We start from the raw sequence: 16,399 nt of genomic DNA on the forward strand, positions 1-16,399 counted from the left end.
TAGGTCACCTGGTCATAAAAGGAAATAAGATTGGTCAAGCAGGATCTACCCACAACAAACCCATGCTGGCTATCCCTCAGGATGTTGCCATCAGCCAGTCTGTTAAGAATGGCCTCTTTGATAATCTTTTCTAAGATCTTCCCCGGAATAGAGGTCAGGCTAATGGGTCTGTAGTTAGCCAGATCAACTTTCCGCCCTTTCTTGAAGATAGGCATCACATTGGCCTTCTTCCAGTCTTTGGGCACTTCACCAGAACACCAGGAGTTCTCAAAGATCTGTGCCAGGGGCTGAGCTATGATGCTAGCCAGCTCCTTGAATACCCCGGTGCACCCGCCGGGCCTTGATCACATGGTCCCTTGCCGCTTTGCCCAGGGGCCTGGTGGTAACCTTTCACTCCGTCTCTTAAGGGAGTGGCCCACGATCTCCCATTTCAGGCATTCTTCCCCCTCTTTATCCCGCCTGCCACGTCTTCGATGGTATTTCATAGACATCATAGACATAGACATCAGGGCTGGAAGGGACCTCGGGAGATCATCGAGTCCAGCCCCCTGCCCAAAGGTTGATGGAGGGGTCCGATTGCCTGATGCCGGCTGCCTCTCCGAGGCTGAAGCGTGATGTTCTTCGCGAGGCTCCAACCTCCCCTGTACCTTGCCCTAGACCCAGCCTCAGTTTTGTGATATCGTGGTTGCCGACAGCCGACCGTTCCCTGGATATAGGGTCCCTCTGAGTTCCAGCTAGGCTCACGCAGGGGCCCAGGAAGCCCTGGTTCTTTCTTGGCTAGTCTGGCCTTTAGGGATCTTGGCTCCCTCTAATTTTAGAGCCCCAAACAATTATAATAAAGAAAATAACCCTCACATACAAGCGGCATTAGTGGTGACAAAAATAATAAACTAATCACAAGGCTATAGGAACCCCTCCAGGTCCCTTCACAACCTTTCCTAGGCCAGCGTTTAGGTATGCCTATTGCGGTGCTATCTCCCTTAACCTAAGTGCCCTTCCTCTTGTAGGGTGCCAGGCAATACCACAGATTCCACCCCCTCGTGAGTCCTGCTAAGCCCCCCTAGCAGAGGAATATTCCTTCCATGAGTTTTGGTCAGGGTCCTTGTCCCGGATGTGGAGTCTCAGTCCATCCTCCTGTAAGGATCCCCTCTTACTTCTTATGTCCATTGCCCTCCACCTGGGATGATGAAGCCTTTAGCCTTGGTTCTCCACGCGCCCCCAGGTTTATATAGTCGGGACACCTGGGTCTTGTCAGGTCTGATGGCAGCATCTTCCCCTGGGCACAATTCAGATTCCTCCTGTGAGTCGGAGGCAATGTTCCCTAGCTCCTCCACCTTCCTAGTGCGCTCGGGAGCTCTTCTTCCCCAGCTCTCTTGCCGCCTCTCCTCCTCTTCTATCCACTTCCTCTCCCTTCTTATCCCCCTGAGCTGGTTCTCCTCCCATGCTTCCCCAGCTGTTTCCTCTTTAAACAAACCGTGGCTAATGAGCCGAACGGGTCCTGCCGCCGCTTTCCGCTCCACCGCGACTGCTGCCGCTGCTTCCAGCCCCGCCGCGATTCCTGCCACCGGTGAGTTGTTTTTGTTTATTCTTTCTTCCTCTTTCCTTTCCCCATGGTGTGTTGCCCCCCAGGATCCCCCTGGGATCCTTCGGGGTTCGTTCCTTTGCCACGCCCCAGGACACCCGGGATGTAAACTGTCAGGGCTGACTGACTTGAAGGTATCCAGCCTCTCAAGGTTCACAAGGTCAGCATTGATGGAGGGTAAGGAATCCCCCTCACCCAGACCTCCCTGTCCCATAATGGGCAGGGGTGTCCTGTGGGACTGGTGAAAGACCGACACAAAGTACCCATTTAGCAAGCTGGCTTTTTCTTGGGTATCGGTTGTCAGTTGTCCCATCTGGCTTAGCGGGGTCCAGTGTTGCCCTTGCTTTTCCTCTGGCTCCCCACATATCTAAAACAGGACTTTTTATTGTCCTTGATACGTGTAGCTAGTTGGAGTTCTGTCGCAGCCTTGCCTTTCCTAGTTCACTCCCTGCAGATCTGGACCAGTGTGGAATATTCCTCCATGGAGGTGGATCCAGTCCTCCATCCTTTGCAGGTCTGTCTTTTTAGACACAGGAGGTCCACTAGCTCCCTGGAGAGTCAAGGGGGCTGCTGTGCCCTTTTGCTACCTTTTGTCCAAGGTGGGATAGACTTTGCTTGCGCATCCAGGATCGCTCCTTTGAGGAGCAGCCACTCATCCTGAACTCCCCTACCCATTGGGCTGAGGCTCTTTAGGGCCTCACTGACAAGCCTCCTGTCAAAGTCAGCTTTCCTGAAGTCAAGGACTTCTGTATTCCTGACTGACTTGTCAGCTTTACGACAGATGGTGAAGGTGATCAGCTCGTGGTCACTGTCACCCAGCTTCCCTTCAATCATTAGGTCACTGATTAGGTTGTCCCCCATTGCCAGAACCAGGTCAAGCAGTGCTTTACCTCTCGTTAGCCCGTAGACTTCTTGCATCAGATAGAGCTCATCCATGCACGAGAGAAAGCTTTGCGACCACTTGGATTTGGCCAAGTGCTCTTCCCACAAGATGTCTGGATAGTTGAAGTCTCCCAGGACAACCATACACTGGGAGCATGAGGCCTCAGCCAATTCCCTGGTGATCTCCTGGTCAAGCTCGTGATCTTGGGTAGGAGGTCTGTAGTAGACTCCCACCATTGTGTACCCTGTGCCGTGTTCCCCATGGATTTTAACCCAGAGGGTCTCCAGTCGTCTACCCTGGATGCCAATGTCAGCTGAATGAATCCGAATGAGTCATTCTTGTAGTTCTGTTCAGCTAATGGAGATTCTCCCTTATCTGAAGGGGTAGAGGCTTCAAACTCCCCTCCCCTCCCCTCCTCTTCTTTCATCTCCTCAGTGGTCTTCAAACTTTGTTCCATGGCACCCTGGTGTTCCACAATAGGTCATCAGGGATGATTTGGGGGTAATGACAGAGTGGGCCGGGAGGCAGCATACCACTGTTGCAGGTCTGGGTCATCTGCATCTACATCAGTCTTTAGGATGGGGTAGAGCTCTGTGACAGAAGAAGTGATATGAAAGAGTGCCATGACTTTAGTAAGTTTGAAAACTGAAGCCTTAAGAGCTCTGAGGAATCAATAGGATGATACAGTGGAAACTAGAAAGTTCCTAGAGGTATGTTAGTTACAAAGTCTAGCTAGGAATACCTTATCCAGAAACTTCAGAGCTGAGTTTTCAGGAAATCTTTACAGCTTTTGTAATAATAATAGTACTGATACATGGCTTTACTTACCAGGGGGACCTATGGTGAATTGTTTGGGTTTTGTTTGTGAAACTTCTGGCCAATTGGTCACACAAAGAACAAGTGTAGGTTTGAGCCCTAGGGGACTTGAACCCTACCATAAGGAAACAATAATTTAAGGGAAATCATATTTCAAGCCTAACAATTTTGACAATGACTTGTACAGCCAGTATGTTAAATAGTATTGACTTCAGCGAGTTCTTTTCCATCAAATCCTACAATCACTTGGAACTTTCCCTTTTAAGTGAAATAAATGCTTATAAGCTTCCAGATGATTAACAGTGTTTGCTGCAATGTAGACAACTGAGGATGTCTCAAGAGAATCTGCTTTGTTTCGCTACTGTAATTTCCAGTAAAGGTTTGGTCAAGATTTGAAACATTGTCAAATGATGTATTTTGCAGCTTTAAGTTAAATTCAGACCTGCCAAAAGGTTCTTGATTGCTAGTTTTTCTGGCTGAAACCATTAAAATTTTTCCATTGCGGTTTGTACATAAAATGGTCATCCGTAACTTATCTCTCTGACTTCAGGGAAGACAGGCACTGTAGGCTAAAATAGGTTCTAAAATAGTACCAATAACTTTTATATATTAATTGGGTGCTTTGCAAACATAGACCCAAGGCACAATCCCTGGTGAAAATCTTTACAGTCTGAAATAGATTATCCATGGGTTGAAGCATTCAGTGGAGAAAGGGTGTGGAGGGAGTACTTGTGGCAGGAAGCCCTTGAAGAAATGGTTCTGAGGAGCAGTTTAAAGGATGAATGGATACTTGGCAGACAGAAAGTCGGAGACTATTCAAGTACCAGGAGCAGCAGAAGTTGCAAAGTCAAACATCAGAGAAGGTAACAACAAACCAAAAAAACCACCCCCCTTAAAAACCCAGGAGCGGGAACTGTGAGGAATCAAGAGTGAAAAGTAGAAGAAAATATAAGTTAAATGTATTCAGAGTATTCTTTGTGTTCTACGTACCCTTTAGGAGACCTGTATTTGATTTCCAACATTGCTGTTTTGGTCTACCCCATGGAGGATAAAGTTTAGTAGGTATTGGTAGACGGTTATGAGTGACTGTCAATACCACTGAGGTCAACAGTGTTTTGATTCAAGCGAAATATGTGCCCTATGGCTTTGTAATGGTTCCTTTTGGGCTGAGAGGCCCTTTTAGAGCAATGCAGCATCAGTCAACTTTATACTAGGGCAAGATGTTTAAATGGACTTGCATCTCCAGTTCTGTAAGACATGCCTATTTAACCATTCTGATTCAAACAGGCACTTGCATGGCCATTGCAGTTGTTCAGTAGACCCAATCAATGTCAGTATATGAGGCATTTCAGTTGACATCTGAGTATGCAGAGCAAATTCAGACACATTAAATGGAACTATTTTGATTTCTTCAGCTTTTGTTTATACTCTAACTAGAACATTTTGTGTAACCGGAGGCTGAATTGAAACCATGTTTTTTTCCACAAAATTGGGACCCTGCAGGGTTACTATATATGTGATTCTAATAAAGAGAGCACAAACCTCACTTAAGAACTTCTGGTGATCCACAGACAAAATGTACGGTCTTCTTCCAGATAAGAATCTACACTGTAAAAGTATGAATTTCATTAATTAACTATGTTATGTCAGTTAATCTTTCCTTCCTGACTCTTGTCTATCTTTGATCAGTGACTGTAAATTTTGCTTAATGTCATACAGTGGCAATTTAATCTTATTGATTAAACATCTCTTGATTTTAATCTTGTTTTCCTTTCACATGCATTTCAGTAGTTTTGCTTGCTGAAAAAATATAACACCCAACAGATCATTCCCAAAACTAGAAAAGACAAAGGTCAGTAGGATTTTGGTTTTAGAAGTAGCCTTCATTGTCAGGTGATAAGAAAATGAAATGCAAAACCTCTTCTATTTCTGATTCTTTGAAACCATCAGGAAAAGTGCCTCATAGGCCAATTTATAAGTAGGAAGAAACAGCTGGGAGTACCAGAGGGAAGAACGAAATGTCTCCAATATTTATTTTTTTTCAGGATTCAATGATTTATTTTTACTGTTCTAGGATGGAAAACAATCTAGTAGATTTAAACACTTTAAAAAGAAAAAGACAAAGCAAAACATCTCCATTCTGTCTGCTAGCATGGCAAGAATGTCAGATATATATATTAAAACAGCTGCTTTCTAAACTTCTACAATGGGGGCTTATGATGAAAATGGTAATTGATGCTGCCATCGTACAAAACAGCATGGCCTCTGCATATACTTTCAACTGGGTACAGTATTATTTTTCTTCATCTAAGCTGTAGGGTTGCTATGTGGTATAAAACAGTTGCTTTGTTCCCTACACAGAAGTGGATGCATTTCCATGTTGGGCAAGGGAATTCCTATGTGTAATTTAATACGAGCTGCATAAATACAAATTCACACACAAATTGTGGCCCAACATGTGGAAACATTTTAAATAGGTAGAAAACAATGCTTCAGAAGCACTGTTCATATGGGACCGAATTCTGGTCCACAACCAACTGTTGCACAGACACTCATTCCTTCAAGTTTGTGTCTGCTGCTAGCATGAATTATGTGGACAGGGCAGGAGGTTAGTACCAGAACTGCCTAAATAGATGGCTTGTGCTTCTGCACCCTGATTCCTTTGGAAGCTTTGAGGGACACTTCCTGGAGGTTGGGGAAGCCAGGATCTGATGAAGTGAATTCGAGTTCACAAAAGCTTGTTCTCTCTCCATATATATGTAGCAGGCTCACCTTTCAGAGCTTGGGTTGAGTCCCGGGCTTGAGATCCTGCTGTTTTGATTGGCGGAGCCCATCCACCAATCAGGAGGCAGCAGGAGAAATAAAGTCACGACCCTTTCCTGAGGGGAGGGGGGAGAAGAGCTCCCCTGGACTTGATTGAAGACTGTAAACTGTCAGGCCCAGAAGACTTTGGGGCAGAGCCCTGGAGCGTATAAAAGGAGCTGCGTGCCCTGCACGAGGGGCAGATGCAGCGAGGGACTCAAGAAGAGCAGAGCCCAGAAAAGCTGGGGAGCTCTCCCCCAGCGGGCAACAGGCCCAAGGCTCCTGAAGCTGCCACTGGAGGAGCAGTCTTGGGAGCGGTGCGAGACCACTCGCGCTGTTGACAGCGCACAGGGATGGTGCGCAGAGACCTGGCCCTGGGAGCGGTGTGACTGCTGGGGCCCATCATGGTGCATGGTTTGGTGCATGGAGCCCAGGCTTTAGGAGCCGCAAGTGGCAGCTTGAGCCTGCAACCCCGGCAGGGCATTGGGGGCCACAGTGAGGTGGCTCAGGCCCCATCTCCCGGCAAGCGTCCAGGTCCCACAGTGCCAAGGGCAGTGCACGGACCCAAGACTTGGGAGCCAGGGAGCAGTGGAGGCTGCTTGGGCTAACCATCCAGCATGAGGATAGCTGGCCAGAGCCTGAAGGGCCCAGCCTGTGCTAAGAGAGCCCTCAGTGCCGAGCCAGAGCATGGGGAAATGGTAGTGTTGCAGCATGAGGCCCAGGAGCCAGCATCTGAGAGGAGCTGAGCCCTCGGTGCCCAGAGCAGGGCACAGGTGGGGAGGAACCCAGCGGTGCAGGAGAGGCCTGGACAGGTGCTCCAGCAGAGGAGACCCCATCGAGCTGGCCCTGACCACCGCCACCTGAGGGGACATGAGTCATCGAGCACTTGGGTGGCATTTGGGGCGGGGTACCTCAGAGAAGGGGCTGGGTGAACAGCCCCCCGCCTAGTCAAGGCCCTAATGCGAGGGGCCCCTGGTGCTTCCTGGACACCCCCAAGGGACCCCATTGGAAGGAGGATTATCTCTTGCCATGGGTCAGGGACTATATTAAAGGATCGATATTATTAAGATTGTTCATGTTTGCGCCTTATATTTTGTAACTGAAATGTTGTGTTGTGGTGTTGTAAATAGCGTTATTTAGGGTTTGACCTTGGTTATTGGTTAGTGTTCTCTGTGTAAATATATGTATGTATATATATATATATATACATATATGTATACATGTATATATTTAGTTTTATGTTTATGTATATTATAACAATAAATTGTATATAGTTAAGAACTTTGGGTTTGGGCTAACTTTATAGAGGAAAGAAGGATCTGCTTGAAATTCTGGCATCCCTCTCACAGCACCCCCTCCTGCTTACCCATCCCATTCAGTTGTGAATAGGGCATACCCTGGGGTGTCCCTGGGTTACATATAGTTTATTTAGGTAGTCTGTAAGGTGCATATCCACCTTGCCTTCTTCTTAACACAGCTAACTACCTCCCTCTCCTCAAGGAAAGACGACCCCGTACTAAGCTGATTGCAGGATTATTGGAGGGGCCCTACGTGTAGCTCTTGCCAGAATTGCACTCAGGACCTCCTTTCTTAGGGAATCTTCTAAGGTAACCCTCTCTCCAAATGTAGTTCTTTTTTCTGTTGCACTCTTTTAGCACTCAAAGGGTTAGTCAGTCACAGCCAGAAATCTCAAAGAAAGCCACATTGGAATGACAATTATCTTTTCCTGAACCAATAATAAAGATTTGGATGAGTTAAGAAAGGATGAAAATCCTAAAATTGTGTTTAAGTGCTGCAGCGCCAGATAACCTCCTGGAAGGGTACTGGCCGCATGCCAAGAGCGTGTGAAAGTCAGATAAATCAAGAGAGCATCTTAAATGGATCCTCCATGTGAGGAGCCAATTTTAGTTCTCTGAGTCAGCAGGCTATGTAAAGCTCTCCGAAGCCTTCATTACATAACCTGAGCAAGGGGAACTGGAGTCTGCTGGGTTCGTGCCAGTTTCAAAGGGAGCTGCATGGTAATCCTGGCCTGGCAGAGGTAGCGGAGATGTGCTTAGTGACCTAATAGGTATTTTCCCCTCTCATCTCTCTGATTCTTTGAAAAATATGCACTCATAAACCCCTTCTTAACTCCCAGATTCTGCATTTGCTTTGCTGCTTTAGCATCAAATACTAATAGAAGGGGGTTGGTCATGGGCAATTTTACTGGTGGTGTATCCTCACCTGTTCAAACAACCTTCTTTGCAGTTCTAGTATTTTGCTATGGTGAGTGTTTTGTTGGTGAAAATCTCATGGGGATGCTAAAAATTGCAGAAATGGGAATGAATACAAATGTAAATTTAGGGATCTCAAGTGTTGTACCAGTGCCAAGGGTGCTAAGTGGGAGCTCGGGGGGCTGAGCCGCCCATAAGAGACAAGATCCCCCCTGTAAGATTTGAAAATCACAACCTCCAGTCAGATTGCTCCTTCACTTAGGTGGACTTCTTAATCAACAAACCGGTTAATTTTTTTTGCAGAGCTCCCCCACACCAAGAGTCAAACCCTGCCAGTGCCACTCAATGGAGAGGAACTTTACAGAAGGTTTCAGTGCCACAGAACTGAGAATTTCTTCATTTTTCGCCTTTTTTTCCTGCTCCTTGCTTTCACTGTTTCAGGTAAAGAAAAATTAAGTCACGTGTCCCTCCTGAATAGTTGTGAGAGTATGGTACTGATTAGGGCAAAACTATATGACAAGTGCCTTCTATTGTGGCATGACATGGAAAATTGTCCTGCTAAGGGGAAAGTGTCTATCTAAAGATGACACTTGCTTTTGTCTCTGACCTTATGGTCTAAGAGACTAATTCAGGACATGATAAAATATTTAGAAACAGAGCAGAATAGATTTTTTCATCTCTTTGCTAACACCGCAGGTTAGTTGATCCTACAGATTTATTGTATTTTGTGAGATTCAAGGGACACTGTCTTTGGAGATAAGGGCTAATATTGGAGGAAATATTTTGGGGTTTGGACTTTATAAACTGAAGGGAACAGAGATGGGTGTGATTAAAATGATCAGTGGCATTGTTAGATGCTGAACCTTTGGTTTTATACATTGCCCTACAGTGTTGAGGACCCAGACACTGGGGCAATGTACTTCTCTGTGAGAAAACAAAATAGCAGATAAAACTGACAATTATTATTTCACTTCCCAAGATGACTAAAGGGCTCAAGGAAGCAAACAGCACCAAGGGAAAAAGTAAACTCTTAAAACACTTTTAAGCTTCATCCTAAATGGTTAATAATGACAAAAAATAACTTATTTTGGCAGTTTCTTACATTTGTTTACAAGAAATGGCTTGGAGTGGGTTACAGTCAAGAAGGGGGCTGTCAAGGGGGCTTGGAGTGGGTTATAGTCAGTACAAGTGCATGGAGGCTGCCCAATGTGCTGTAATTGCAGCACATCAGAGCAGACTTGATTAATCGAGTCTGCTGGAGCATGCTTATTAATGCAATCCAGCAGCCTCTACATCACGTGTATTAGCATCCCTGCACTTCAAAATGATGGCAGGGACACTTTAAAGCTCATTTGATAAGCTTTAGTTAAAGCGTGTGAGTATGCTGATACATGAGACATTGCAGGCGCCTTTTTTAAAGCACCCTCCACCCCGGGCTCAGAGCACATGTAAAAATGTCCTAAATATTTCCATAAAGCAAAACAAGATCTTAGATGTTGTAAATATTTTGGTTTATTTTTTATCAGACAGTTCCAGGTAACTTTTTTCTGCTTTGTTTCCATAAATGCAGGAAATTCATGAAAACACATGGAACAAGAAACATTCCTAACTGCTTGAAAATATAGAAATAAGGTCTTCTAAAGTGATCAACACTCTTTGACTTTCTTAGGATAAGTACAGACAATCAAAAAGTTTGAGGCTGAGTTGATTCAATCTTCACAGGTTAGTCAAAGCTGCATAGATTGAACCCATAAACAAATGAACAGACATTCACTTTTGATTCTGGAAATGCACCCATATGCCTGCAGTGGCCCACTCAAACTGTAAGTGGGGTATTTCAGGGGAGGTGCAAAGCATTCTAGGATGCTGGAGGACTGTGAGTTAACTTGAATCTGGAGGGGATTTGGGACAGAAGTTCAATAAACTGGTTTAACCTAAATCAATTAAGTCTGATATTACATCCATCCAGGTTTACCTTAAACCAGTTTCAGCCATTTTGAAAGCAATTTATGTGCACTGAATTTCTTGTGTGTTACAGATTTGAACTGGTTTCTGATTACTTATACCAGTTTATTTATAATTTCTGTCCCTAACCTTACAGACCTGTGCTGCTTGTTTTGGTTAGATTTCAAGTGCCCAATATTATTCTGAATGAAGAATAGTATCTGCTGCCCTTATTTTCTTTCAAGGAAACTAAAAATGTTGTCAGGTGTAAAGTGTCATCAATGAGCTTCCTCTAGAACAATGTATTTAATGTAATTCACACTAGCAGAGTGTGTCTTTGTCTTCTGTCTGCTAGTGGTCTTGTGATAGATGTTATAGTGCTAGAGCAATTCCTTACTGATCTTAGCAGTAGTTCCCAGCAATGGGTACGATGCCATCAACTTAAGACTGCAGAAGAAGCTCTATGACTTGTTGAAGATTATGCTGCAGCAGAAGGAGAGGGCGAGGTCCCTAGGAGAGACCACTCAGGAGGTCCAACATCTGGGACCCATCAAGGAACATCTAACCAGTCACAGCGGGGAGAGAATACTCAGAATTTGGGACAAGAACTTCGAACCTGGGATTTGAGAGAAGAAACATGCTACAGATTTGGGGGAAAAGGGCACATCTTATGGTTCTGTCCATGAAAAGTCCTGACTGAAACTGCTGGCGATAATACGGTGAAAGAATGGATTGCAGTTTCAGCCGACATAAGAGGCTGAGCCATCAAAACAAACCAGTGGTTGAAGTAAGAATAGGAGACACTATCGTACCTGCAGTAATTGATACCAGTTGTTCCCAGTCAATGATTCAGGCCAGTCTTTTTCCATCTCATCTAGGGAACCTGGAGAACCCAGTGAGCATGATCTGTATTCATTCATGCACTTATGAACGCAGGAGGGTTCAGCTGACAGTACTTGGTCGCACAGAAGAAATTGCCAAAACACTACCTTGCCCCATGCTCTTAGGAGTAGATTGGCCATATCTAGAGGAAGTCCTTGCACAGGTCATCACCAAGAAAGGGGATGAGTGGGAAAGGGACGCCAGAACAGCCTGCTTTGGAGATCCAAAGAAGGATGAACAAGATGACCTAGATATAGGGTAACTGATAAGTGAGGGGTATTTTTGTGATGAGCAAAGACAAGAACCCATATTCCAAAATATTTGGCAGTCTCAACTGGCTAAAGATGAAGAAAAAATAGTACACTCAAACAACTACGATTCTTCCTGGGGTTTGCCAATTACTATTGATGTTTTATACCAGGATTCTCAGAAAAGGTGGCTCCCTTAACAGAATTTACCAAAGGTTGTCGAAACCTGGTGTAATGGAACCCAAGAGCACTCAGTGCCTTCGAGCAAGTAAAAACCGCTCTGTGCCAGCACCCAGTATTGTACACCCAGATTTTCAGAAGACGTTCTACTTACAGACAGATGCCTCAGGAGTAGCCCCGGGGGCGATTCTCTTTCAAGAAATCAAGGGTGAGGAAAGACCCATAGTGTTCACTTGTAAAATATTAAACCCTGCAGAAACTCACTACTCTACAATTGAGCGAGAACATTTAGCTATCCGGTGGGGAACAGAATTGTTCCATTATTATTTCCTCGGGAGGGAATTTGTGTTGATAACTGACCACTCACCCCTTTGCTAGTTGAGATAACGCTAGGCTAATGAGGTGATCCCTGGCCTTACAGCCCTTTTATTTTACAATAAAACATTGTGCAGGGAGACGGAGCAGGAACGTCGACTTTCTCTCTCGCCAGGCCTCAAACAAGGCAATACCTAGACTTACCTGTCAGAAGGTGAACGAAGATACCAGCTTTAGAAGAACTCTTTCATTTCTTGTCTGTTTGTTTCTTCCTTCTTCTTGTTTTTTTCCTTTTCCTCTGTTGCAATGCAGGGTTGTTTCTGGATGAAGGGGACTACTGATCTTAGGGGGGAGGTGTGTAACAGGGACTCAGGCAGGAGCCCACAAAAATGGGGGGATAAAAGATGGAGGTGGAGCATTGATTTTTGCCTTTGGGCACCAGAAGACAAAGAAAAAAACTACGGGGACTCCAGAAGGTGAAGGAGAGATCATACCTGTAATCTCAGAGGACACTGGAAGAGACAGACTTCAAGAGAGGTGGCAGGTCAGTCAGAAAAAGGAAAATACTTCTTTGCAAACCCCGCTGCACGAGTGAGCGTGGGAGCATTGCAGGATGCCAGGACACAGATACCTTAAGGTGAGGGGGAGAAAATCACCTCAGAGAAGACCCGGTGGCTCGGGCAACTGCAGGAGCACAGTGAGGCAGTGGGAGGCAGCGGGCAGGAGCTCAGAAAGGGAAAGAGAACTAGAACCCCTCAGGGGAGAGACGGGGACTGAAAGTAGCTTCTCTCAAGTTTCCTACCCTGGGAGGACAATTAATACCTGAGAGCAGAGAGACCAACTATGAAGAAACAGCAGGGAGCTGCTCTCAGCACAATCTGTCCGTAACAAAAACAGAAACGTGAGAAACACGGATAGCACATATCGCTAATGAGGCAAATAGCAGTATAATTTAGATACAAAGTTGCAAAGGTGTATCCAGCGGGGAGAGTCCTTCTCAATTATGGGTTGTTCTTGCAAATAAAGGAATTGATAAGACTGCTACAATTGTATCGCATTTATTTTGGAAATAAATTAACCCTGTGAGACTTTAGCATCTGGGTGGCATTTATCTTTCCCAGACACTACAGAACAGTGATCTCCTTGTCTTTTCTTCACACCTAAGTCATGGCAGGTGAGTACAGAGGGGAGATGAAAATAGAAGTGTAGAACCCTCTCACCATCTGTGTAACAGAATATTTCTAGAATATTTCTTTAGTAGATGTTCAGGATGTTACCACTGAAAGGTTCTGGGATCTAACTTTGACATTAAACTAGGGAATGGAAGAACATTATAATGTCACAAAATTTATAAATGCTTTGAATACTGGTAATCCCTCGCTCCCCCATTCTTTCTCCTGGGACCTTTCTCCCCTATCTCTGATAAGATTATGGCAGCAGCTGGAATCACAGTGGGGTGCATGCTGTATCTGGAAGTACATGTGGTATAAAATATTTCTGCTTTGTTTTTTCATTTGCCAATCCCCTTCTTCCTCAGGCTGAATAGCACCTCAGTGTGCAAAGGATACTTGGAGATTCCTGATGAAAATGATTTTGAAACTCCTAAGGCAGAAGAACTGCCATACCCTTGTACTTTCCCTGTGAAACTAAAAGTGAATATTGTACAGTCTTCCTTCCTTAAACTGTTTGATTGAGGACTGGTTTGGTGTCTGATGTTTCCTTTTCTGGAGGTTGGTATATTCCACTAGTATTGAAAAGCTACTGGAGTGAGGGCCAACCTTTTTGACACACATGCCACAAATTACCCCTGTACCCTCCCCAAATGTCACTCTTATCCTCTTACCCAGCCTAATTTACCCTGCAATATGCTTCCTGCCCAATCTGCTGCAGTGCTACCTGTCCTTTTCCCAGTCTGCCATTTGCCACACACTGAGGCTGCCCATGTCACTTGTGGCACGTGCACTGCAGGTTGGCCACACCTGAGTTAGCAGGATTTCTTCATCCTGAACTGTGGGGATCCTGCAGTGAAGATAGAAGAGAATGAGTCTTCATTTGTAGCACCTCATGCCCCAGCTCTGGTCCAGAAGAAACAGTGGATCTCCTAAGTAGTAATAGTCATTTTACTGTGTTCTGATTTAGTCAGAACACAGACTTAAGTGACAAGAATCTAATTTGGATGACTACAAAGATTAATTTAGCTCCCAAAGTAGACGTGTAAAAAATGGAAATTTGGCAAATGTTCTGAGAACCAAGAGAAACAAAATTAAATGGAGCTATGGAAAGATGCTGAAGGAAAAAGGGAAGTGTCCAACAGCAGGAAAAAAAAAAGATTAGATACTGGGGCCACATTTTATTTATCTATATACCGAGGGCCAAAATTTCTTCTCCCTTATGGAAAAATATGTGCAACCTCTCTGACTTAATTATGAAGAAAGAATTTCAGCAATGGAGCCTGGAAGAAAAGAGGGCAGACTTGAGTGTCGGAATAGTTCCTGCAACCCTCAGAATTGTAGGCAAGAGCTGTATTACTTTAAATAAAATCATAGGGCACCTATACACATGCGGCGAGTCTGCTCCAACACGCTGTAATTACAGCACATCAGAGCACACTTGGTTGATCAAGTCTGCTGGAGCATGTTAATTATAGTGCTCCAGCACACTCCAGTGTCTCTTGTACTGAAAAATGGTGGTGGGAGCCCTTTAATTAAAGCTCATTCAATGAGCTTTAGTTAAAGTGGTCCCTCTGCCATTTTTCAGTGTGGGGACACTGATACATGCGATGCTCCAGCACTTTAATTAGAGTAGCTCTCAGAGATGCTTTAATTAAAGCACCCCACCCCTCCTCCCCCACTCCTGGAGCATGTGTATAAACGCCCATAGTGTCTACACATGCATTAACACATTTTAGTTAATGAGCATTAAATCTAGTACCTCTGGACACCTATAAATGAGTGCAGAAGCTGCTCTGATGCACTGGAATTCCAGTGCATTGGAGAAGACTTGAATCAAGTCTGCTGGAGCGTGGCAATTGCCGCACTCCAGCAGCTGCCCGTGTCTCATGTATCAGCGTCCCTGCGCTTAAAAACAGTGGTGGGGGTGTTTTATATAAAGCTTGCTGAATGAGCTTTAGTTTAAGCACCCCATTTTTAAAGGTGGGAGGCTGATACATAAGATGTGGCACTGCTTTTACTACAGTGGCTCTCAGAGCCACTTTTAATTAAAGCGCCATCTCCCAGGTCATCCCCAAAGGACGTGTAAAAGTGCCTTCCATTGTGAGGTACTAGAAAATGCGCATTAGCCTCTCTTAATTCACATTAACTAAAGATCACAGCTTTTTCAGTGATACTTTAATGCACATTAAAATAGGCTAATGATCAAGAAAGCACATGTGTAGATGTGCCCTTATAGAAGGGATTTATTCTTTCAGTGTCAATTAGAATTCCTGCTGGATTTATATGCAGTTGATTTCTGCCCGGGATCCTTTATCGTCCTTTGGGAGATTTCTGATTAAATTATTTGTTTTATGGGATGTATTCTTACCTGTGCTGATATAAATGGCTCTTTGCTGGCCTTTCAGCATATTATAGGCTAACTTCTGTGGACTGCCACTGAAGTAGAAGTGTGTTCAAATATTTGTACCAATATTAAAAATGGCTTCAAATGCAAGGCTTGTATTACTTTTTCAGTTTTATATGGGCTCAGGAGTGACACAATTTCCGTGAAAATGTCACTTGTGTATGTGTTAAATTTCCAAACAAAATGGGTTCATTTTCTAAGTGAAAAGGATTTTATTGGGAACTTGTAAACAATCTTGTTGTTTGTGGTATAAATGGCTGCAGCTCCAACAAGCTATTGAAAAGTGAAATTTATGGGCTGAAAAATAAAACAAAAAATGGCAAATATCTAGTTCTGTGATAAGTTTTTCTTGCAGCCCAAGATCTGCAGTCACAGCTGTGTTGAGTGGACCACTGCACACAGACAAATTTACTGGATGTTGTAAGTGCACATGAGTTCACTCATGCGGGTTCACTTGCGGATTAGAACTTCTGCTTTCTGTCCTTTGGGTGCGGATTTTTTTCCCCTTGATTTGGATGAGCAATCCTATTGCAAACCTCCATGCATGTAAATGTATAATTCACTTTCTATTTGCATTTTCTCTGGGATCTTGTTGCAAGTGCCTGTGGCAAGGACACACAAGTGAAATATTCATGTAAATGTTCTGAGTTATTCACCCAGCACAGTTTTTAAAAATGAGAATAAAAGTTACCAACGCTTAACAATTCTCAAAATATTGGGCAGGTCTTTTTTTTCATCCTCTGCTTTGTGTCCCATGAGTGATTGAGTTGCCACATAATTGTGTAAATCTCTCCTCTATGGAAATGGGTAGAGGATGCATGAAGATGTTTATCATTATAGCATTAAGAATATGCACCATGCTGCATTGCCCAAGGTGGTGGCTGATGGCTTCTCAGTGGTGAATCGAGGGACTTAACCACCAGCTGGGACATAGTACACTCATTGCATTTCTAAAAAG

General features: G+C 44.4%; 1 long non-coding RNA gene across 2 annotated transcripts in view; it reads left to right on the top strand.

The window, feature by feature from the left end:
* LOC149858139 (uncharacterized) overlaps nt 1–16,114 on the top strand; it is a 64,565-nt gene extending 48,451 nt beyond the window's left edge. For both annotated transcript variants that reach the window (XR_016443844.1, XR_016443845.1), the window contains exons 2-3: nt 8,600–8,737; nt 9,867–16,114. This is a non-coding gene — a long non-coding RNA (uncharacterized LOC149858139). The remainder of the gene's footprint in view (nt 1–8,599; nt 8,738–9,866) is intronic.
* Nucleotides 16,115–16,399: the final 285 nt, after the last annotated feature.

The sequence above is a fragment of the Crocodylus siamensis genome, chromosome 8 (genome assembly GCF_052110815.1).
Source record: "Crocodylus siamensis isolate JL-2025a chromosome 8, ASM5211081v1, whole genome shotgun sequence".
Lineage (NCBI taxonomy): Eukaryota > Metazoa > Chordata > Crocodylia > Crocodylidae > Crocodylus > Crocodylus siamensis.